General features: G+C 46.6%; 1 protein-coding gene across 9 annotated transcripts in view; it reads left to right on the plus strand.

Moving 5' to 3' along the window:
- Positions 1-384: 384 nt before the first annotated feature.
- PRRC2B (proline rich coiled-coil 2B) overlaps positions 385-23,055 on the plus strand; it is a 105,295-nt gene continuing 82,624 nt past the window's right edge. For all 9 annotated transcript variants that reach the window (XM_054998163.1, XM_054998167.1, XM_054998164.1 and 6 more), the window contains exon 1: positions 385-550. The gene's annotated coding sequence lies outside the window, so the exon portion shown is untranslated. The remainder of the gene's footprint in view (positions 551-23,055) is intronic.

Here is a 23,055-nt window from a genome sequence, read left to right on the forward strand (position 1 = left end):
GCTTCACTTCTTCTGAAGAAATGAGCTGTGGATCAGGAAAGCTCCGACCCCCCCAACTAATTTTGTTAGTCTTAGAGGTGCCACTGGACTCTTGCTATTTCGGTTGAGTTATTTATATTTATACCTGAATTATGTAAACTTAACTGAGATGCTAGAATGTATTTGAATGCGGTACACCACCCCGAGCGCGGCCAAGGGGAGGCCGGTTTAGAAACCCAATAAATAAAACACCATGCAGTTTCTTCCCCGCCTCCTGGCTCCCCGGCTGCTCTCCTCGGCGGGCCCGGCAGGCGCCGCTGTCCCCTCTGGCAAGCCCGGCCGCTGCGGGAGAGCGGCTCACTCTAGGCCGGGGACTGACAGGCCTTTCCGAGGAGACGGGAGGCGGAGGCAGCGGCGGCAGCAGCAAGAGACGACGCGGAGAGGCAGCCCCGAAGCCCGCAGCCGCGCCGCCGCCTCGGCCCTCAATCCGCAGCCATCCTGCCCGCCGCGGCCCCGGGGCCCCCGGCCACCGCCCCCCGCAGGCGCCTCCGGCTCTCCGCGACCACCACAGGTGGGTATGGGGCGCGCCGGGGCGGGCGGCCCGGCCGCCGCAGCCCTAAGATGGAGCCTGCCGGGGCGAGGAGCCGCCGGGCGCCTCTGGGGCCGCCCCCCGGTCGGCGTCGAGGAGCGAATGCACCCGGGCGAGGGGGCGTGAAAGCCTCGGGCGGGGGGGGGGGCGGGGGGCCCGCAAGGCGGCGGGGGGGGGCGGAAGGGCGGCGGTTGGCCTGCGCCCCCCCCTCCCGGCCTTCTCCCCCTCCCCACCCCCCCTCCCCACCCCGCGGCCCCGCAATGCCTCTTCGGAGCTTTGCAGAATTGAGGGCGGAGGCTGCGCTCGGGGGGGGGGGAGCCGCGGCGGGCCCCCTCCAGAGCGCGCGCCCCGGGCGGGGGGCTTGGGGGGCTCCGAGCAGAGGCCGCCCCGCCCCGCCCTTGGTGCGTTTTGTTCCCCGTTGCGTCGCCCGCAGCGCTGCTCCGTCGCCCCAGGCGGAGCGCGGCTTCGCCCCGGCGGTCCGGGCTGGGCTGCCATTGTTTTGATGGAGCGGGAGCAGGCCCGGCGCTCCGGTGCGTGCGCGGCTGCCGCCGGCCGAAGCTGTAAGGCGGCTTCTCGGGCGAGCGGCGCCGCAGCCCGAGCCTCCGTCCGAACGCCGCCTGCGCGTCGCGCTGGGCTTCGGCACCAAAGGCCCAGGTCCTGTGCAGAAGACGGCCTTTCTGGGCAGGAGGGCAGGTTTTTCCAAACGTCTTTGGGTGTTGCACATGCAAAGAGGAGTGTGCGGAAATCAGTGTTTTGAGCCTCGTTGTTGGTATGATAGCGCTGGAGGTTTGGGCCAGCTGTTTAGAAATGACAGCTTTTGTGGTAGTTTGGGAAATGGTTCTTAACCCAGAGAGTGGAGTGGGGAGGGGGGGCTGGTGGGTTGCCTTGAGATGTGTGAAACCAAGGGGTGGGTGGGTGGGGGAGGCTTGATGCATGTGGAAATGCATTCTTCTGCTATAAAAAAATAGTCGTTCTCTGTTTGCCATTTCTTGTGTGTTGAAATTACCACTGGCATGGGGGGCGGGAGAGGTCAAATAAGAATATTAAGCTTGCTTTAGTAAGCCTGACCCTTTAATTTGGGCGTGGGTATCGTGTAACTCGGTATGCATTTTGCTAGCTTTGAATTTAGGTTTTTGTTACCAAAGCTGCCTAGTCTGGAAAGCCTGGATCAGCCCTGAGGCCGCTGAAAATCTTGGAAGTTTCCTCTGCCTGTGATGCTCCAAGGTGGTCACCTGATGCCACATTTGGAGCTCTGCGTTTAACTGCCTTCAGCCCAACACAAAACGGGGCTGGTTATTCCTCAAGATACGGATTGTTTTGTTGCGTTTTTGATCAGTCAAGAGCTTAATCCTTCAGGGTGGTGCTGCTGCATATGTCTTTTTTGGCAGAGGGCGGAAGGAGAAGAGTGCTGGGGAGGCGCTCCAGTTTCATGACGGTGTCCTGATTTAGGAGCTAGAGTTAGCTTCTAGCAGGTGCAGTTACTGTTGTAGCTTTGGGGAATGCCGTATTGGTTTCTGGGCTCTCTCCTTTGTTCATTGATTCCTGTGGGAATTGAGGTTTTGCACCCTTATTTTAAAGTCAAGCTTTGAAAGATAAAGAGCCACAGGTCAAGTCGAAGTGTTGTGGGCAGGGGGAGCTTTACAGTGGAACCATGTATAAATGCAAGTAATCTCTGCACACATGTTCACACATGCTTCTGGAAGTGGTCCTTTCCACAAAGCCAAGGCTAGGGAGTGTTCTGTTTTGCAGCTCAGTAGTTTGGGAGTGCCCTTCATGTTCCCCAAACGGAGGAAGAAATATTTGCCTCTCCTTTTGAGACATATTATCTTCAACTGGTTGTATCCCACATTTCAACTTTCTGAATGGTGAAGGAATAGCTTGATCGATTTAAGGTATACTACATGCCCCTCTTTTTGAGGGAGAAACGTACAAATATTTGGCCCATTTTCAGAATGTATAGGTAGTTGGGGTGGGGTGCCTTATGGCTGGCATACTCTACCGTCAGTGTCAAGATACCCTGCTTTATAGGATGAGAAATTTCTCTTGCTGCATGTGTTGAGGTTTTAGAGGACTGGAATTAGCCTGTGCAGGTGGTTTTCAGGCAGTGTTTGGAGGAAGCCTGTATCAGAGGTTTCTCTCTGACAGAATTAATAACGCTCGACAAACATTTTTGGAAGACAGCTCTCTGCTTCTGCTCTTCACCTGAATGGTGCTTTTTGGGAGACGTGGTAAACGTATTTCTTAAATAACTAAGAGCATTGATGTGTTCTGGGGTGCATCCCAGAAGCCTCCCCAGGAAGATCAAGACAAGCAGTGGCTGATTGCTACTGGTGGTTCCTTGTCCACCGATCATTGCTTCCTGCTTTGCAAGAAGGGGTCCAGCTACCTTCCTCTAACAGTAGCTAAATGGAACCCCCATCTTCAGAGGTCGCATACCTCTGGATCCAAGATGACAGTCAATGGAAGAGGGCTGTTTTCTTCATACTCTGTCGGTGCGGGGTATCTGGCTGGTTGGCCATTGTGTGATCCAGAGGAATGATTAAAATTGTGGGATACAGAGGAATTATTAAAATTGTGGGAATTTGAGGGGAAACCAATAAGAGAACAGTCACTGTTTCTGACGGCCACTCTTACACGTGTCACTGGGTTATCTTTAGCCCCACCCACCCACAAACCGGTGCGTGCCGTAAAAACTTCAGCTGCAACTCCCCACTATGAGGGGTACGATAAATCATGATTATATGAAGTTTTTTGGGAAGGTTTGAAAAAAATTCCTGTGACATGTTTACTCTTTTTGGAATAAGTGAAATTCTTTTTAAGACAAGGTCTTGCTCAAAATGTGTAGTATGAAGTTTTTTATGTAAGAACATCTGTAGCACTAGAGAATAATGGTTCTTGTATACTGTAGGTGTTTACAGCATATTCTCAAAGATTTATTTCATTTACAATGCAATCCTGTGGTGAGTTACTCCAGTCTAAGCCCATTGAAGCCAATGGACTTGGACTGGTATCACTCTCCATAGGATTGCACTGTCAATGTTGTAAAGCACTTCAAGCCTTGTTTGAGGGAGAGGCAGTATAAAAATCTTAAAAATAAATAATTTAAATGTAAATATTTTTGTTTGTAGTTAAAATGCTGTAAGGTGTGAGATAATATTTTATTGAAGACAGTGTTTTCAGTGTTACAACATTTCTTGATACCTTAATATACTGCTGGTCCTCTTGTGATTGTATGAGACTGTTTTTGTTTAAGTGATACACTTTCTGTTGTTTCCTATTTTTGACTTTTATTTTTTCTTACCCATCAGATGACAAAAGTAAGATACATGTGTGGAGGTACCACAAAGTTCAACTTTTTGTAGCTTTCTCTCAAGAACTGGTTATGTTCACCATTTTGATGATAGAAAACTAAGGCTTCCGTCCTAAGAACCCTTTCCTGGGAGTAAGCTCCATTGAATGAAATGGAACTTATGAGTATACATGTTTAGGATTGCTCCCCATGGTGTTTTCTACTTCTAAATTCCATAAGTATGCCAAATAATATAATTATATATGCTGTTATAAATTATGCATTTTATGCTCTTAAAATAGTACAGTAAGTATAAGCTTGAGAAGAAAGAAAATATTGCATATATTTCATCCCCTCCTCCCAATTTCCAATTTTTCTAGAATGTTCTCCTTGCATTATTTCAGAATGTCCAGAAAGTTTATCCAGTGGCTGGCTGTTTATGTAGTTGCTAATCAAGAACCCCATAACAATTAAGAGCCTTTCCCCCTTACTTGTAGCTTAGGTTAACACTGCAGTTGTGTAAGCAGTTTAGCAGTTGTGGTGAAGTAGTGCCTACGACACCACTATATTGTTACTGGAAAAGCAATAGTGGAAATGAGGGCTGGATGATTATGTCCTTTGAAAGTGCCCTGAGAACTTTCTTGGCCCTTTGGTGTCATCTGGGTTGTTAAACCACTTCAAGTTCGATGTATTGTCGAAGGCTTTCATGGCCGGAGAACGATGGCTGTTGTGGGTTTTCCGGGCTGTATTGCCGTGGTCTTGGACCACGGCAATACAGCCCGGAAAACCCACAACAGCCACTTCAAGTTCCCTTGTTCTGTGCTTGGCAAGAGATTGCTTTGTTATGTTGTTATGCCTTAGGTTGGGTTGTCTCTGGTCACATGTGGTAGGACTTGTGTCCAGAGGAAGTCTTGGACTGCTGACTCGAGGGACGTCAGGCTGCCCTTTTCACAAAAATGGGGAGGCACAATCCTGAGGCTATAGAGTGAACTATTATCATTTCAGATCGCAGGTGTGTGTGTGTGTGTTTTTAAAACGCTCCTCCAGGAAATATAAAAACTAGCACATCCTTGCTGTGATATCATGATTAATGCTCCTACGCACAGTATGTTGTGAGGTCTGAATGGGTGCAAGCCATTTTTCCATATAGTTAAGTCCGATCTAAGAAAAGGCCCAAAATGGCACGTAGCTTGAACTTCTGGTACTAAACTGAATGCTGCCATTGGTTGAGCCCAGATGCTTCATCTAAATCTCTGTGGCTTCTCTCTCTCTGAACAAACCTCTATGGTCTTCTGGGACCGTTGGCAATTAGAGGGTCAAATGGTTCAGCTGAATCGTAGAAGTGGTGGCAACAAGTATTGTGTTGGCACAGTGGCTCTTTCGTTGATTGGGGGTACAGTTTGTGGGTTCTAGTCAAAGGGAGACAATTCAGGGAGATCAGCCAAGGAAGCTTCTTTGGACCAGAAGGCCAGAGAGGTTTATATAGAATTCCCTGACCTCTGGTAACAGAGGTCAAGGCTTGCTTGCAGGTTGGACAGACCAGACCATCTTTGCTTGTGGAGAGGGAGGATTACCTGGAGCCCTGATGAAAAGATACCACCTGTCCTCGCTTCCTGAATGTTAAACTTCTGTGTCTTATTTTCTTTTGTCTCTTATCTTGACGGTGATGACAGTAAACCTTCTGCTGGTGACCTGGATACATGGCAGCTCAGTGTAGATACCGCCCTGTGAATCATTTCACCTACAGCTGTGTTAACTGCAAAGCTTGCTTGTTTCTTGGATGATGACATCACTTTGTTCAATGATTGTAAAATAGGGCAAGCAGACTGGAATTCTTGTGGCAGACCTAGACAGAAGAGGTCTTGCAAAATAAAATAAAATGAGCAGTTCATAAAATTCTAATATATCATGTTTAAAGAACTGAACACTTACCTCTAAATAATACTAAGTGTGTATGTATTATATATACACAGTGGCAGAGGACACGCAAGGACTTGTGAGTGGCGTCTCATTTCCCCCTCCCCAACTATTCTTTGCTTTCCTTGAAAGCCTCTGTAGCCTCTACTCTTTTCCTGCTTCCTTCACTTCTTCCCACCCACAAGCCAACCTAAGTTTATCTGCTCCCTGATCTTCAGCTTTCCCTCCTTCCCTTTCTGTGGCAGCCTCTACTCAAGAAAACTATGTCCAAGTTGTGTAGTCGGGCCCAGGAGTGGTGCCGGGTTTTTGGCGCACGTGCACGCACACCAGCCTGACATGTGACGTCATCACAGGCGCGTGCGCCAGCCGGCCCGATTGCTGTGGCGGGCGGGCTGCCAGGCCCGACCAGTTTGTGTGGTGAGGAACTGTGGTGGCAGACAGGAGAAGGTTCTGCCTTCTGTTCTCCCTGGTCAGAGCAGGCCAATAGGATTCAAAAGGCGAATGGAACCTTGAAGTGAAGAAAAAAAATCCTGGATGGTTAAACTGTCAACAGCCAACTGACAAGAAGGACAGTTGAGTTTTGGAAGAAGGGATAGGAGGTATTCTGGGCTAGGTAGGGAGTCCGCTAAGGACTGTAGTGGTTGATTCTGAAGGCAGTGGTTGTAGTGGTTGATTCTTTCTGTAGTGGTTGATTTTTTCTCTTGGGTAGATTTTGCCTTTAATCTTTCTCTTACACCCTCTGGGTAGATTGCTGTCACCAGGAATATTACATTCCAAGATTTTTTTTTAAAATTTCCCTTTTAGTAACATGCCCAAGCATCAGGCTCCTTCGTGGTTCTATGTGGCTCTGAGGATAGGAATGGGATATAGGAATGACAGATACTCTGGGATATAAAAAAACCCCAAAATACTTATTTTTATAAGAAGCGTCTCAGTTTCATATTATTTCTTAAGCTTCATGGTTTCAAAGAGTGTTATTGGTTCTTAAAATTTCTTTTCATAGACACACAGAGATCTTCTCTCAGGCTTCACACAGTTTTATTGTAACCCCATTTTTTCCCTCTGAGGCGGAGGACATCGTGGGTGATTCCCACTGTCCAATCGGGGAGGCAGGAAATAGAATTTTTTCTTCCTCTTCCTCTGCGGTGGGACCACCCTCTCCTCTTCAGTTCTTTTCCTGCCTCAGGGGAGAGCAGTACTCTTCAGGATAGCTTTGCTACCTTCTACCTATTTTTTCTCTTTCTATTTCCCTCTTCTTACTCCTTTACTCTAATCTCAAAACAATCGATGGCATCAAGGGAGTCATCGGACTCCGAAGAATCCTTCATGGATCAGGCTGCGAGCTGCCTTCAGAGAGCCGTCCTTCCGGAGTCAGAGGCATGCTCTGCCGGCTCCGACTCGCCTCCAAGGCTTGATCGGACCCCCGGTGAAGGAGTGAAAGACAACACGATTCAGCCCACAAAGAAACGGCCCCGTCTTCAAAAGAAGGTGCCGGAGACAGCCGCGGATCGAAAAAAGATGTCTACAAGCAATGCGGTTGCGCGAGGCCCAATTTCGGCGGGAAACGCTGCGGCAAGCAATTTCCTGCCAAAACGCAAAGACGTGCTTGCCAACCTCCCGGCGGGAGAAACGCAGCACGAACAAGAAAACTTGATGCAGGGCCTCGACAGATGCACTCCTGAAGATTGTGTAAGTGCCTCCTCTAACTTTATTTCCCCAGAGATGTTGGCAGCCATTAGGAGTTCCCTCAGACAGGAACTGTGGGCCCTTAGTCAGCAGGGAAATGATAGTCCTTCCCCTCTTCCATGGCCCACTAAGGCAGCAAAAAAGCAAGTTCAGGGCAAGACAACCTGTAGAGCCTCAGAATGGATGCAGGAGGATCCCTCACCTAGTGAGGATTCTGAGGAGGGGGATTTTCTGTCTGAAGATGATCAGGATATAGAACCCAATCTGGAACAATCCCATGGACTTTTTCAGTCAGAGGATTATCAATACTTGCTGACCAAAACTCTTTCAGCCTTGGACTTGAAAGAGACAGAAATGGGGGAGGAGGAGGAAGCCAAATCTGAAGGACATAAAACAAGACCTAAGGGAAACAGGGAGTTTTTCCCCAGGGCAGAGAACAGGACTAGGGTGTTCCCGTTCCCTGAGTTCTTTGAGCGACAACTGAAAGCTGAATGGGCCCTGCCTGCAGCAGGCAAACAAGTCCCTAATGCTATTAAGAAATTGTATGTCTTACCAAACTTTGCCAACAAGCTATTGCTGGTCCCCATCATTGATGCTCCGGTGGCAGCCCTCCAGTCCCAGGGCCTCCTCTCTGAGGACGGACAAGGCATGATCAAGGATGGCCTGGATAAAAAGGGTGAAGCGGTTCTCAAGAGAGCGCATGAAGCCATGGCCATCTCTATCAAGGCATCAGCAATAGCGTTGATGGTATCCAGGGCATTGGTACTTCCAGAAAACAACAAGAGACTGTTGGAGGGAGCCAACAGAGTTCTGAAAGCCTGTACGTTTACTGCTGATGCAACACTGGATTCCTTCTCCTCCTCCAGGGCAATGGCGGTGACAGTGACGGCGAGACGTCTCCTATGGCTCAGAGCCTGGCCGGCTGACCTACAGGCAAAGATTATATTGATGTCCTATCCTTTTCAGGGAGGTAAGCTCTTTGGTGACCAGTTGGAAAAGATTTTGGTAGAGACCAAAGACAAAAAGAAGGCACTCCGCAAATCTCTGAAGAGACCTGATAGACGATCCTTTGGCTATCAACCATTTAGATCTCATCATACTTTGCAAAAGAGTCGCCAGGAACCCAAACGTGGATGGTCCAATTCCAGGACTTAACCTAGGAGGGGTGCCTTCCATTCCAAGTTCACCAGACAACAGGGTCACAGAGGAACCAGGCAAGACCCGGAGGACAAAGGACAGAAGCCCTGACTCGCGGGACATTCCGGTGGGGGGAAGACTGCTTCACTTTTGTCAGACATGGATGGAATCCAAGGCAGATGCCTGGGCATCAAAAGTAGTCTACAGTGGATACTCTATAGAATTCGAAACCTTTCCACCAGAACGTTTTGTAGCTTTCCCACTCAAGAAAGACCCACACAGACAAGCCATCACCATTTAGGCGATCCAACACCTCATAGATATTGGGGCAGTCGAGCCCGTTCCCCTATCCGAGAGAGGACAATCTTCTTCACAGTCGCCAAGAAGAACGGGGACTGGAGGTCTATACTGGACTTAAAGTATGTCAACAAGTTCATTCGAGTGAGACGCTTCAGGATGGAGTCTCTTCGTTCCATCACAGAGGCCCTACAGCAAGGGGAGTATCTCACCTCCATAGATCTGACGGAGGCGTATTTACATGTCCCCATTGCACCTGTGCATCGCAAGTTTTTGAGATTTTGCGTAAAGGACATTCATCTTCAATTCCGGGCAATGCCTTTCGGTTTGGCGATGGCACCACGGGTATTTACCAAGCTTCTGGTAGTACCGATCATCAGACTCAGGGAAAGGGGTCTCCACCTACACCCCTACTTAGACGACATCCTAATAAGATCCGCCTCCAGGGATACCTCCATCGAAGACACCAGGACGGCGATCCAGTTCTTGGAGAAGCACAGGTTCCTGATAAACCTATCCAAATGCTCTCTCCAGCCATCGCAGAGATTGGAGCGTTTGGGCATGATTCTAGACACACAAAAAGGCTACGTCCTTCTTCCCAAGGAAAAGAGGATCAAGACCAAACAACTGATCTCAACAGTGATTGGTCAGCAGTCGTCCCCATTGATGGAATTAGCAAGGCTCATGGGACTCCTAGTAGCGGACTCAGAGGCCATTTACTGGGGACGTTTTCACACCAGGCCACTCCAGACACTGTTGCGACCATTCCAACTTCAGATTGCCCAGAAAGCAAAGACCAAACTACAGATCCCAAGAGCTGTCAAAGAAAGCCTGAAGTGGTGGCTGGACGATGTCAACCTAGGACAGGGCAGGAGTTTTCTTCCTCCACATCTCATCCAGATATTTACAGATGCCAGGCTGCTCGGCTGGGGGGCCACTCTAGAGGGCAGTCCAGCCCAGGGCGAATGGTCAGACAAAGAGCGAGAACTTCCCATCAACATACTAGAGTTGAGAGCTATTTACCTAGCCCTCTCACACTTCAGAAACCAGATCCAGGCCAGTCATGGCCTGATACGCACGGACAACGTAGTGGCGAAGATGTACATAAACAAACAGGGGGGCACCAGATCCTCACGTCTTCAACGAGAAGCTCACAGGATTATCCTCTGGGCGGAAGCCAACCTCAGTTCTATCCAGGCGGAACATATCAGAGGAATTCACAACATCCACACGGACTGGCTGAGCAGGGAACTTCTTCATCCGAGAGAATGGACTCTCAAAAGGGAAGTGTTTCTGATGGTGACATCGCATTTCGGAACACCGACGGTGGACCTCTTTGCCTCTCATCGCAACAATCAGGTCCCGAGGTTCTTCTCTCGGTTTTTTCATCCTCGAGCGGAAGGCACAGACGCACTGACATCGACGTGGCCGAAGGGTCTTCTATATGCCTTTCCTCCACTTCCAACAATCCCCAAGGTATTGCGGAAGATAAGGGAGCAGAGGGTGGACATTCTGATCGCTCCCTGGTGGCCACGAAGACCGTGGTTTTCAACACTCTGTCTGATGTCGTTGACACCACCACTCAGACTGCCAGCTCATCCGGACTTACTACAACAGGGCCCTATCTGGCACCCACGGCCAGAGTGATGGTCCTTGACAGGATGGAGATTGAGCGGGACCGTTTCCAACATCAGGGTTTCTCTCCAGAAATCATAAATACCCTCATGGCCTCCAGAAAAGGGTCCACTATCAGGATCTACAACTCGTCCTGGAAGGCCTTTATCAGGTGGTGCAAGCGGAAGAAGGTGGAACCACTCGAACCATCCCTTCAAATGGTCCTTGGATTTCTACAAGAGGGCCTGGACAGGCGTCTGAGGCCTTCGACTCTGAGGAAACAGATTGTGGCAATTAGTTTGATCGTCACAGAGGTCAACGGAGTACCTCTGGCGTCTCATCCTCACATTAAGCGATTCTTGCGAGGAGCCACCTTGCTGAACCCGCCGGTGGTGCATCGGTTTCCAACCCAGCGCCTGAACGTGGTTCTTTCGGCCTTGTCAAAGCCCCCGTTCGAACCGATTAAGGATATTCACCTGAGGTGGTTGAGACTCAAAACCATTTTCCTGGTGGCAATTACCTCTGCAAGACGCATTTCTGAAATGAGTGCCCTTTCCATAAGACAGGACTTGTGCATCTTTCGTAAGGAGAAAGTAGTGTTGAGGACCGATCCTGCGTTCTTGCCCAAAGCGTATTCCACTTTTCACATGTCACAGGAGATAGATTTACCATCGTTTTGCCCGAGGCCAGTACATTCCAGAGAATGTGAATGGCACAACCTGGACATAAGGAGGGCCCTGAAAACGTACATAATCAGGACAGAAAGTATTCGACAGACGGATTCTCTCTTTATCAACATATCACAACCTAGAGCGGGACATCGCATGTCTTCCTCGGCCATTGCTTATAGCATTAAGACGTGCATTAGAGAAGCCTACAAGGTTCAGAAACTGGACATTCCATTAGGTATTACGGCACACTCGACCAGAAGTGCAGCTACCAGCGCGGCTTTGAGAAGGAACGCATCCATTGTAGATATTTGCAAGGCAGCTGCTTGGTCGTCTGCTACCACATTCATCAAGCATTACCGCTTACATACATATGCTTCAGCCGATGCAGCATTTGGACGTAGAGTGCTTCAACACGTAGTGGAAGACGAAGACTCCGTTCCACCCAGAGGATAGACAACTGCTTTGGGAGCACTCACGATGTCCTCCGCCTCAGAGCGAGAACGGGCCCTTGGACACTTACCGTGAAGGGTCCTTCTCCTCTGAGGAAAGGAGGACATCGTGCCCTCCCAGAGTCTTCCTCTTCTCCAATCCGGACGACAAGATTCCATAATCTGTTGCTTCTTCTGCTGCATCTTTGCTACACCCTTCTGCCTTGCCTTGTTCGTTCCTCTCTGTATGTGGTTATCTGTTGATGTTGTTTGTTCTTGTTACCTTTTTGTCTCTTATTAAGGTTACAGTGAATTTAGTTTAGAATATTATAAGGAGTCGGAACTGCTGAGGGGAATCACCCGAACTGAAGAGGAGAGGGTGGTCCCACCGCAGAGGAAGAGGAAGAAAAAATTCTATTTCCTGCCTCCCCAATTGGACGGTGGGAATCACCCACGATGTCCTCCTTTCCTCAGAGGAGAAGGACCCTTCACAGTAAGTGTCCAAGGGCCCGTTCTACCTCCTTAAGCTTCGGCTCCTTAACTACCAGCTCCACACACAGTTTGCCTGCTTCAAATAGAATGAATATATAGTCTCACCGACTCACACAATTCAGGCTTCCACACAGGTTGCCTTTCTCTCAAAAATACATGGACCCTCTCAGGCTGCGCACAGCTCGCCTCTCTTGCCCTGACTCAATATTTCTCTCAGAACTGCTTAAACATACTCAGGCTGCACACTGCTTGCTTGCTAAAACCAGACTCAATATTTTTCTCAGAAATGCTTAAACATGCTAAGGCTGCACACAGCTCGCTTCTCTTACCCTGACTGAATCTCCGCCCACCTCAGTAACTAAAAACTGCATTCACTCTGCCCACACTCCCAGTCATCAACCCATCATCTCACTCACTCATCCCTCTCTTTCACCCCCACACTTCATCTGTACCACACCAAGCATTTAAAGACACACACACACACTTAAAATCATTACAGCAGGGTTTGGGTGCTGTTTCCAGATAAAAACAGTGAGAAGTGCCAAGCTGTCTAGTTGCTGTTGTTAATTTAAAAACTGCTGAAAGAATAAACATTTTAACTCTTAAGATAGACACCTCCCAGCTCTAGGAATGTGTCAACTAAGAGACGAGTGGGAAGGAATTACAAGTCATGCTTAGCATCTAAATTTTGTTCTGTAAGACGCCCGTGTTATCCTCATCCAGATTTCCCCTTTATGTTATCTGAGAGACCCAAGGAAAAGGGTCTGGATTTGTATTTGATGTACTGTCAAGCACAGGATTAAGGAATCCTGTGTATGTCTCAAAGGAGACACACTTAGTAAAACAAAATCTACCTCACATGAGGTAAAGCACTAAATAAATACAGGAAGGGTGCAGGTGGTGAAGTGGTGTGCAGTTCTCCAGCCTGAAGGCCTTGTTAGTGGTAAAGTGTGGTATTTTGTACCATAATAAGAGAAGAGCCTGGATCAGGGGTTGTGGACCTCATTTCCCCCTGTATCCATTTGCCCACACTATTTCAGCTTTCCCTCCTCCAAGTTATCCCCCATGCCCTCATCTTTCCCTGTTTTCTTCTTTCCACCCACCCACCTGCCTTTTATCTGACTCCCATCTTCAGCTATATTTATTATTTACTTCATTTATGTCCCACCAAAGCAGCTTATATCATTCTCTTCTCCATTTTATTCTCACGACAACCCTGTGAGGTAATATAGGCCAAGTGTGTGTGACTGGCCAAGGTCACCTAATGAGCTTCCATGACTAAGTGGGAATTTGAATCTGGATCTCCCTGGTTGAAATCATAACCATTACACCACACTGGCTTTCTTGGGGTGGCTGCTGTTGAAGAGTAGCTAGTAGCCAAGCTTGGGTAGGTCATGAAGCCACATGCTAGCAAGTCGTTTTGTGATTGCTGCCTGGCTTGGCTTGATGAATCCTCCCTTAAAGGCCAAATCAGCCTTGGACAGGGCCTGCCTCTCTCCCTATCTTTTACTGACAGGCTTGAAGGCTGGCAATACTGTTGTGGTTGCCTAGCAACAGCCACTGTGGCATTTGCTGCTTAAAGCTTCAGGGATTCTATAATGGTTTATTAGTTTTGAATCACTGTAATGATTTGCCCTGTTTTAGAAATCTTTGAAAACCTTTGCCTTTGGACCTTTAGTTCAGCTCCTCCTTACTTTACCTTAAACTTATACTTCGGGAGGGCCTGGTCCTAGTCAACATTCCTTATATTTCCACACACACAGAGCTCCTGTTTTCTCTACTCAGTTTTATACCTCAAGAACTTTCCTTTTTTGTCTTTGTGTGTGTGACATATATATTGTTGCTTCACCGAAAAGTTTTTGCTGCCACCAAAGGCAGCAACCCTTCTGCAACCCTGCCTTGGATCTCTTCTGCTTAACTAGTACTATAAGAAGGCTTTGTTATAGATGGTAGTTTGACAGAACAGTCAGCACATGAGGATGGTTGTGAGGTAAAAAATAATCTTTTTTTCTTAGAAGTAGAATTTATTTATAGGTACATAAGCATGATAGTTGCAGAGTTTTGATAAGCATATTGGCTTCAAAATAGTTCTTAAGCTTGGCAGTTTAAATATAATTATCTCCTTAAAGATTCAGTCACACAAAATAATTTTCCACACAGGTCTTCACTAACAGAATAGACTTCATATCCACACAGACATAGATTCATTCAGGCCTTTCCATACAGCTTGGCTGACCTAAATAGAATAATTTCTCAGATATACAGACTGGCCCTGGTGTGCACATATTTTGCCTGACTTAGAATTAGGCTCTCAGACTTCCACACAGCTTGCCTGATTTAGCCAGAATCCTTTCTCCGAGAAGCACACAGACTCTCTCAGGAACACACAGTTTCATTGAACTTGGCAGAATAAATATTTCCTCTCAGAAATGCACAGACATACAGTGCAATTCTTTGCAGAGTTACTCCACTCTAAGCCCATTGACTTCAATAGGCTTAGACTGGAGTAACTCTTCATAGGATCGCACTGATAGACCCTTATCAGGCTCCATGCAGTTTGGCTGACTCAACTAGAGTAACCTCTCTAAGATATTCAAAGAGTGACTAAAAGAAGTTTCCCTCAGCGCTGACTAAAAATTGCAGTTCGATCCCCGATCCCTAGGGTACAGCTACCGACAATCAGGTCATATTCCACTCACCCATCCAGCCCCCCTCCTTTCTCAGAGGCCTACAATTAAACTCACAGTAGCAATTTAAATAACACCACATTAGCAAGCAGAAATAAAATACTCTAATTATATGCAGTGTTACAGGCTCCTTTTATCATTTTGAGGGTTTTAATCCCACTTTTTGGGGGGGGTGCAGGTGGGGGGATTACATATTTTTCTGCAACCCTGGAACTTTTCTCAGGTGTGTAGAAAGACCTGTCTTGTCTGTCCGTAGCCCCAGTCTCGGATTTAAACATCCACAGATGGGGCCATGTTGAGAATTGGATACATGATGGTGTAAGTATTAAAAACAAAAGTACTTAACATCCTTTTTATCAGTCCAGCTGTAATGACCCTCAGAATCTGGAGAGGAGAGGGATTATTGCAGCACCCTGCTGCCTCTCTTCCTCCTCCTCCTCTTCCTCCTCCTCCTCCTCCTGACTCTTACTCTCACCAGCTGCCTCTCCCAGAACTCTTGGGAATGGTCTGGCCCCTCCTCCTTGACCCTCCCTGGGGTGGCCTAATAAAGGGTTGTCTGAGGTTGGGCCTACCCTGGACTCCCCCAGTTCCCTCTCTTCCATTCTCCCTTGATAAATGGTCTCCCTGGCTGAGCCCTCCCTTCCCCTACTCTCCTCAGAGGTTTTAAGAGGCTGCCCAGGCCTCAGGAGGCTCCAGCTGCTGCTGGCCTCCTCTGGTCTATTCCCAGGTGTAGTCTGCTGCCTGAGCCCTGCCTCTCTTCTAAGGTATGTGCTGGATCTGCAAGGCTTCAAGGCTGCTGCTGGTGCACTTCTGTAAAGGGCTGTGCCCTTGCTCCTTTCCCCACAGCCCCTGATCAAGGTGCCTTTGATGGTGCCTGGGTGAGGCTGCCCTCTGCCCCAGGTACTTGCTCAGTAGGTGAGTGCGAGGTTGGGACTGCTACCCTCGGACGCTGTTATATGAGGAAAAAGAAAGGATGATACTGCATCCTTCTAAATTTAATGCACCCTGACTCTTATTTTTGCTGCAACAGACTAGCACTTTTACCATACTGGAATTTGCATTCCAGTAAAGTAGATCAGAATTATTAATCCTATCTTCTAGCTGTGGTCATAGGGAACGAGGCTGAGAGAAGGAAAGCTTGCCTAAGGCCATCTTGTGAGTTCTCAGCAAGATTTTAAACGGGGAACCTGCTGGTCTGCATAGCCATTATCTTGTTCATTTGCAAAATAAAACTCTGCGAAGGTAGGCTGCTTGTAATTTCCACACTGAGACACGCTGTATGTGTTTGTATGTGTGAGAGAGAGATAACAAAATCCAATCTTTCAAGCCTATGACTTTTTGAACAAGGTGGGCAAACCACATTGAGTTTTTGGATTACCGGGTTAGATTATTTTTGAGTTAGGATTGTTGATGCCCTCAGTGTAGTTTGTGTTTAAAAACTACCACTTGCAAATAAGCCCATAAAGTTACTTGCCTGTGTTCGTCATTGCCACCCAGCAGCAGCCTGTGAGGGTAGAGGACTGGAGAATTGGCTTGCTTCTAGTTTTCTGAAGTTCCTTTGCCTGGTCTCCTGGAAGCAGTTTTTAACTTGGTACAGGCCAGCGGCTCGCAAAAATTCCTTCTGTTATCCTTTGCTGTAACGGGGGACAGTGATCTGTAGATGTCAGGCCTGCAAAGCGTTTGTTTAGGAAAGCCCTCTGAGTTTATGCAGAGTGCTTTTTTGCTCAGTACTGGGTAATCACAACCAGTTCAATCTGGGATTAAAGCAAACGCAAAACATGGCTGCCAGGTGGCATCTCTTTCTTTTTCCATTCATTGTGTTATGCCAATATAGATTAAGATCATATGCCAATAATCAATACTGAACAATACTAGGCCTAGCTTCTATACTCTCTAGATGAACTTTTAAACTTTGCATGAACTTTCAGTGTATTTTTTCTATGTGTAAGGTAATTCAGCAGGTGTGCTTTCATCCTTTGACAATTAATTAAAATAGTGGACTCTACCGAGATTGATGTTCCTCTATCAGAGATTCAACCAATGGTGATCGTCCAACTTAACTTTTCCTGACACTTGTTAGAGATTTGTAGTTTTGTTGTGAAGTTCAGATTATGACATAATTTTTTAACTAATTGGAAGGCTGTACTATGAAATTATGAATATTCAGTGAAGTGTCAAACCAATCAATATTTGTTTGTGCTATCATGTGAATAGACCCTAAATATTTACATATGATGAGGTATATAATTGCAATCACAGAAAAAATAAGCAGGGTACTGATGGAAGAGATCTCTTGGGAGAATCTAGGTTTCATAGAAACTTCGAGCAATGTTAAACTTAGGATTTATTAAGAAATGTTAGTGAACTTATTTCTTATTGCCTTTCTGTGTTCTGTTGTTATAGGATTAATATTAATAGCCATTTATATTTTGATTCCTTGCTTCATTAAAAAAACTAGGGTGTATTTTCAATAAAGTGAAATAAACTCTAGATTGGTGTCTTTGTGTTTGATAGAGAGTTGCAAAGCAATATTGAACCCTATATAAATAAATGTACTGATAAACAGCTGGTTCAAAGAACTTATCTGTTTGACAGGTCTAAAGACTAACTGCTTTCGGCTTCCCCGGAGAGAGATCCATCTTTCTCTTGGCAAGTTGAAACTTGGTTTTAGACATGGGAACTGACTCGTTACAATTGGGTTAGATGTGTTCTGCTAGTAGTAGCATTTTCGTCTGATGGAAGCAGCCAGAGGAAAATAACATGGCTAGTGGAATGGATCTGAGACTTCCTACACATAGTATGTGTAATTATTTTGTAATCTTTATCACATCTGACTTCACTGCGGTTTTGTTTGGTACACCATTACTCATAGTTTACAGCTAGGGCACCAAGGCAGGGCGGGGAGAGTGGAATTAACATGGTCTTTCAAGTTTAGATCCGACAAAGTTATTCACTTAGTAAATTGACATCCTGCTCAGCCTTTCTCTTATGGGCTCTCAGCGATTTTGCTATGGGATTTTTACTAAATTCTGCTCCTCTCCAAGGAGGCTTGCAGGTTATATGATTAAATAGTTTTGGGGGCAATACAAGAGGCCACGTGAAATTTATACACTTAAAATCTACACTAAAAATGGCCAAACAGCCACTTTATATCACCAGTTCAAATATTCACCGAAAGAATGGTGGACTGTGTGAGAGCCTGCAGGGTGTCGTGGACAGAGATTAGCAGTAGGAAGACCTGGGTTCAAATCCTTAGCCCTAAAGCTCACTGGGTGACCTAGAACTGCTGTTCCTTCTCCACCTAATCTATCTTGCCAGGGTTGTTGCGAGGATTAAATGGAGTAGAGGAGATCCAAAATGTGGAATTCATTGCCAGAGGATGTAATGATGACCACAGTCATGAACAGCTTTGAAAAATGATTAGACATGAATCTGTGGAGAATATGTTTATCAGCGGCTGCTAGGGGTATACACTGAGAAAATGTATGTTTCAGTTAGGATCCGGGGTTTCTGAACGAACTATGTACCATTAGTTTTTTTCTGGGTGGAGCATTGTCGGTTTAGATCTAATCTGTTGCAGTTTTTTATCATGAGTTTTGGCCCCATTCTTTTCAGTGAGACCTTTGAGGCTCTTTGGGGCAGCTGTTTTTACAGTTAACAGCATCAAAATCACACAAAAAATCGTCTTCCCTCGAAACCACTAACCCAACAAGTTTGAGCACACGATGACAGGGTTCAGTGTTTATGGACCCCAAAGAATACTTGGGAAGGCAAGTGTCAGGAGTGTGTGTGTGTGCACACATTATTCTTTTCAGGGGGCTGGGTTGGGGAAATGAGAATCTGGGCGCATGAGAAAGAAGCCCTAGAGGAATTTCACCAGGCCTTCAGCGGCTACCACTCCACCATCAGCTTGACCATGAATCAATCCACATAAGAAGTGGTCTACATTTTCTAGCCATCATTGTACAAATAGATGACGGAAGCTTAAGAACCACCTTATATTGGAAACCTACTGATCGGCAAATATATCTATATGCCTCTAGTCATCATTCTAAACACACCAAACAATCCATCATTTACAACCAAGCTCTACTTTACAGCTGCATCTGCTCCAGAATCTCTAACATAGATTCTCACTTGTGGGATCTACAACAGACATTTTTAGAATTACCTACCTGATGGAAAAAGGAAACAGATTGGCAAAACCAGAATATCGAGGGATAACCTGCTACAAGATAGGCCTGAACAAAACAGCAGTAGGATGCCACTGTTAGTCACATAGAGCTCTCAGTTCAAACCAGTTTATTAATGACCTGCAGCCCACGATGGACAATGATACTCCTCTCTCACAAGCATCAGGAGGCCAACCTTAGAGAGACCGCTCCCTAACTTCAAATAACCTCTCTTACACAATAATGTGATGGACAAGGACTCTATCCTAACACAGACTCGGGTACCAGGGTCTGCATAAACTCCAACAATCACTGGACTCAATAACACCAGTTATACCATCTCAGCTTCCAATGTTATATATGCTATCAAGTGTCAGCAATGCCCTTCTACTCTCTATGTTGGACAAATTGGTCAGTCCTTACGCAAAAGAATAAATGGACATAAATCTGACATCAAAACCACAGCATTCAGAAACCAATGGGAGAACATTTTGACCTTCTAGGATATTCCATTGCGGACTGAATAGTGGCAGTCCTTGAATAGAGAAGCTTCAAGGGGAGGTTACAGCATAAGACTGCTGAACTTGAGTTCATTCACAAATTCAGAACAATGCCCCCGGGTGTGTGTGAATAGAGACACTACATACAATTTCTGCACTAATCAAGCTGCATTGTACCTTTGCATCTTGACTCCCTTCTTTGCTGCATCCCTTCTACCTCCTGAATGAGATGAAAAGTCTCAGAGATCTCCATTCCTGTTTATATAATGAAGGGAAGGGAGCTTTGACTCTCAAAACGTATACCTTGAAATCTTGTTGGTGTTTAAAATTCCACTGGACTTGAATCTGCTGTTCTACTGCTGACCAACGTACTTGAAACCAGTAGGTAGGATATTAAATTGAATTTTATAACAACGTGTTATCATTAAACGTTGTTGTTCTCCATTCCTCCAGTGTATTTTCACACCAGTGATTTGGAAGTTAGGTTAGGCTGAGAGAGACTGGCCAAAGGTCACCCAGTGAGCTTCATGGTAGAGTGGGGATTTGAACCTGGGTCTAGTCTGGATTGAGGCGGCTCGCCGCTGCTGATATTATTGGATCTGTTGGCAGCGTTCAATACAGTCGATTACGATCGTCTGACTCACCGCCTCGCCGATGTGGGGATAAGAGGGACTGCCTTACAGTGGCTTGTCTCTTTTCTCCATGGTCGGGGACAGAGGGTGGCGCTTGGGGAGAAATTGTCATCCCCGCCACCCTTTGGTGTGCGGGGTCCCACAGGGAGCAATACTCTCCCCATTATTGTTTAACATCTATATGCGCCCCCTTGCCCAGTTGGTGTGAAATTTCGGACTTGGGTGTCATCAATATGCAGGTGACACCCAGCTGTATCTGATGATGGACGGCCGGCCCGACTCAGCCTGAGATGTCCTGGAACATGCTTTTGCAGCCATGACTGGTTGGTTGAAGCAGAGTCAGCTGAAACTGAACCCGACAAAGATGGAGGTCCTGTACTTGAGCCATGGGGGATTAGGTTTGGGTCTCCGGCTCCTGGCCATCGATGGGGCACCGTTAGTGTCAGTTCCGAGGGTTAAGATCCTGGAGGTGATCTTGAATGCCTCCCTGAAAATGGTCACAGCGGTTGTCAGGTCCTCATTTTTCCATCTGCGGCAGACCAGGCAACTTGTCCCTTACCTGTCAACCCATGATTTAGCTACAATGATCCAAGCAGTGGTCATCTCTAGGCTAGAGTACTGTAACTCGCTCTACATGGGGCTGCCCTTGAGCCTGACCCGGAGATTACAGCTGGTACAAAATGCAGCGGCACGTGTTATTACGAGAGTGCTAAATAAGGCGCATATAACACTGATCTTATGCGAGCTGCATTGGTTGCCAGTGGAGTACTGGATCAGATTCAAGGTTCTAGTATTGACCTATAAGGCCCTGTGCAGACTGGGACCAGCATATCTACGGGATCGTCTCTCCCCATATATTTCCTGGAGGACACTCTGATCAGGGGACAAACAGCTGTTGGTGGTCCCTGGCCCCAAGGAGGCCCGCCGAGCTGCGACTAGAGCCAGGGCCTTTTTGGTCCTGGCTTCCACCTGGTGGAACGCTCTGTCTGCTGAGATCAGGGCCTGGCAGGAGTTACTATCCTTCCGCCGGGCCTGCAAGACAGAGTTGTTCCGCCAGGCATATGGCTGAGGCTGGGCCTCCGCCGGCCTGAAAAAAGGGGTGTATAAAATCTTAACCCTCCTTGTGAAGGCTGTCCACCATCCTGTTTTAAATGCGTATTAATACACTGCTGTTTTAATGATGTTTTAATGTAGATGAATTTTTATTGTATTTTAATATGATGTTATCCGCCCTGAGCCCGCTCGTGGGGAGGGAGGAATAGAAATTTGAAATGAATAAATAAAATAGGTTAAAAAATAAAATAGGCGAAAATAGGCGACAGCAGGCTGGTTCTCAGCAGAGGCTTTCATTAATGCTGCATTGGGATCCAACCCCAATTCAAGTGAAGCATGCACAGTCTTTTTTACGGGGTGTGTATGCTCTAAATCACCAAAATATTGTTTAAAAAAATCATTAATAACATAACAGCTACTTTGAACTGACGCAGATAAAAATGTTAGCCATCTAGTAGTTTGCATCATTCATACCTCCCAGATGAAAAGGGCACCAGAGTAACTTATCCGGGTTTCTTAGATCTCACAGGAATTAATACTGGGGTAATTACAGACCCCTTACTATAGATCTAGAGCCATCTATAATTACACTTGTGCACTGAAAAAATAAAATTGTATTAAGGATTTTCTTTGAATTGAAGTAATTGTTTTGTTTTTGGTTTTAAATGACAGTCGAACAGCGCAGAGTCAGGCATTGCAGAGGTTGCGTGTACATGCACTGTTCATCTCTATTTTCATGGCAGAGTGCAAATTGCAGTTCTGTCCTCCCAGGTGAGGTGGGGGCCAAGTTGTGCTTAACAGGACTTTACATTGCTGAATAGGAATGAATGGCAGCTGGTCATTTATAAGGGAAGAAACTAAAGGATGTAGAGGGGCCCTTTGGTCTGGTGATACCAATAATTGACAGTTCCTTAATCTACATATCCCCACCATTTCACATGCATAGCCTCACCTTTATGCTCTGTTAATTGACTTTGCTAGAGGGTGTCATAATAAATGACTTTTTAACTGAATCCTTTCAATAAAAAACCAAGATTGTGTGCTTGTTGGTAGGGCAGTAAAAACTGAGCCAACCACAGGAGAATGGGATATTGTGTAGCTGGGATAATTAAGTATGTGGCATTAGGCATCAGTCTCCCTTCCTGAATCCTTCCGTGTTGCATGGGGGGAGGGGGAGAAAATACCGCTTCTCCTGTCAGTATTGCATAGGTTTAGGTTAGGTTAGGAAGTGCACAACTGGAAGCGATCTGAGATTCCGCAAATGTGCTGCTGTGCTAGACCGTGGAAGCTGGAGACCAACAACAACAACAACAACAACAACATTCGATTTATATACTGCCCTTCAGGACAACTTAACATCTGCTCAGAGCGGTTTACAAAGTAAATGTTATTATTATACCCATGACAACAATCATCCTTTGAGGTGAGCGGGGCTGAGAGAGCTCTTGAAGAGCTGTGACTGACCCAAGGCCACCCAGCTGTCTTCAAGCGGAGGAGTGGGGAATCAAACCCGGCTCTACAGATTAGAGTCTTGCCGCTCTTTAACCACTGCACCAAACTGGCTGAGTAGGAAGTGCCTTGCCTAGTACTGTGGCACTCTGGTGGGTGGGATTTCCCATTTTCTATCATTCCCAAGCCCCCAACCTATAAAGTAAGTGTTTCTCACTGAATAAACAACCTCTTGCTAGTGCCTTTTGAAGCCCTGACTGAAAAGGCAGACCAGTTGTAGTGCAATAGATCAAGTGCAATAGATTAGAGTCTTGGAGGTGGGAGATACAGGTTCAAATCCTTCTTCCATAAAGCTTACTCCAGGTGGCCTTGGGAAAGCCACTGTTTCTTATCCTAGGGCTTGAAGAAAACATTGCAGGTATCTGGTAATTTAATGAGCAAGATAAAGACCCTGGAATGTTTT

The sequence above is a fragment of the Eublepharis macularius genome, chromosome 14 (genome assembly GCF_028583425.1).
Source record: "Eublepharis macularius isolate TG4126 chromosome 14, MPM_Emac_v1.0, whole genome shotgun sequence".
NCBI lineage: Eukaryota > Metazoa > Chordata > Lepidosauria > Squamata > Eublepharidae > Eublepharis > Eublepharis macularius.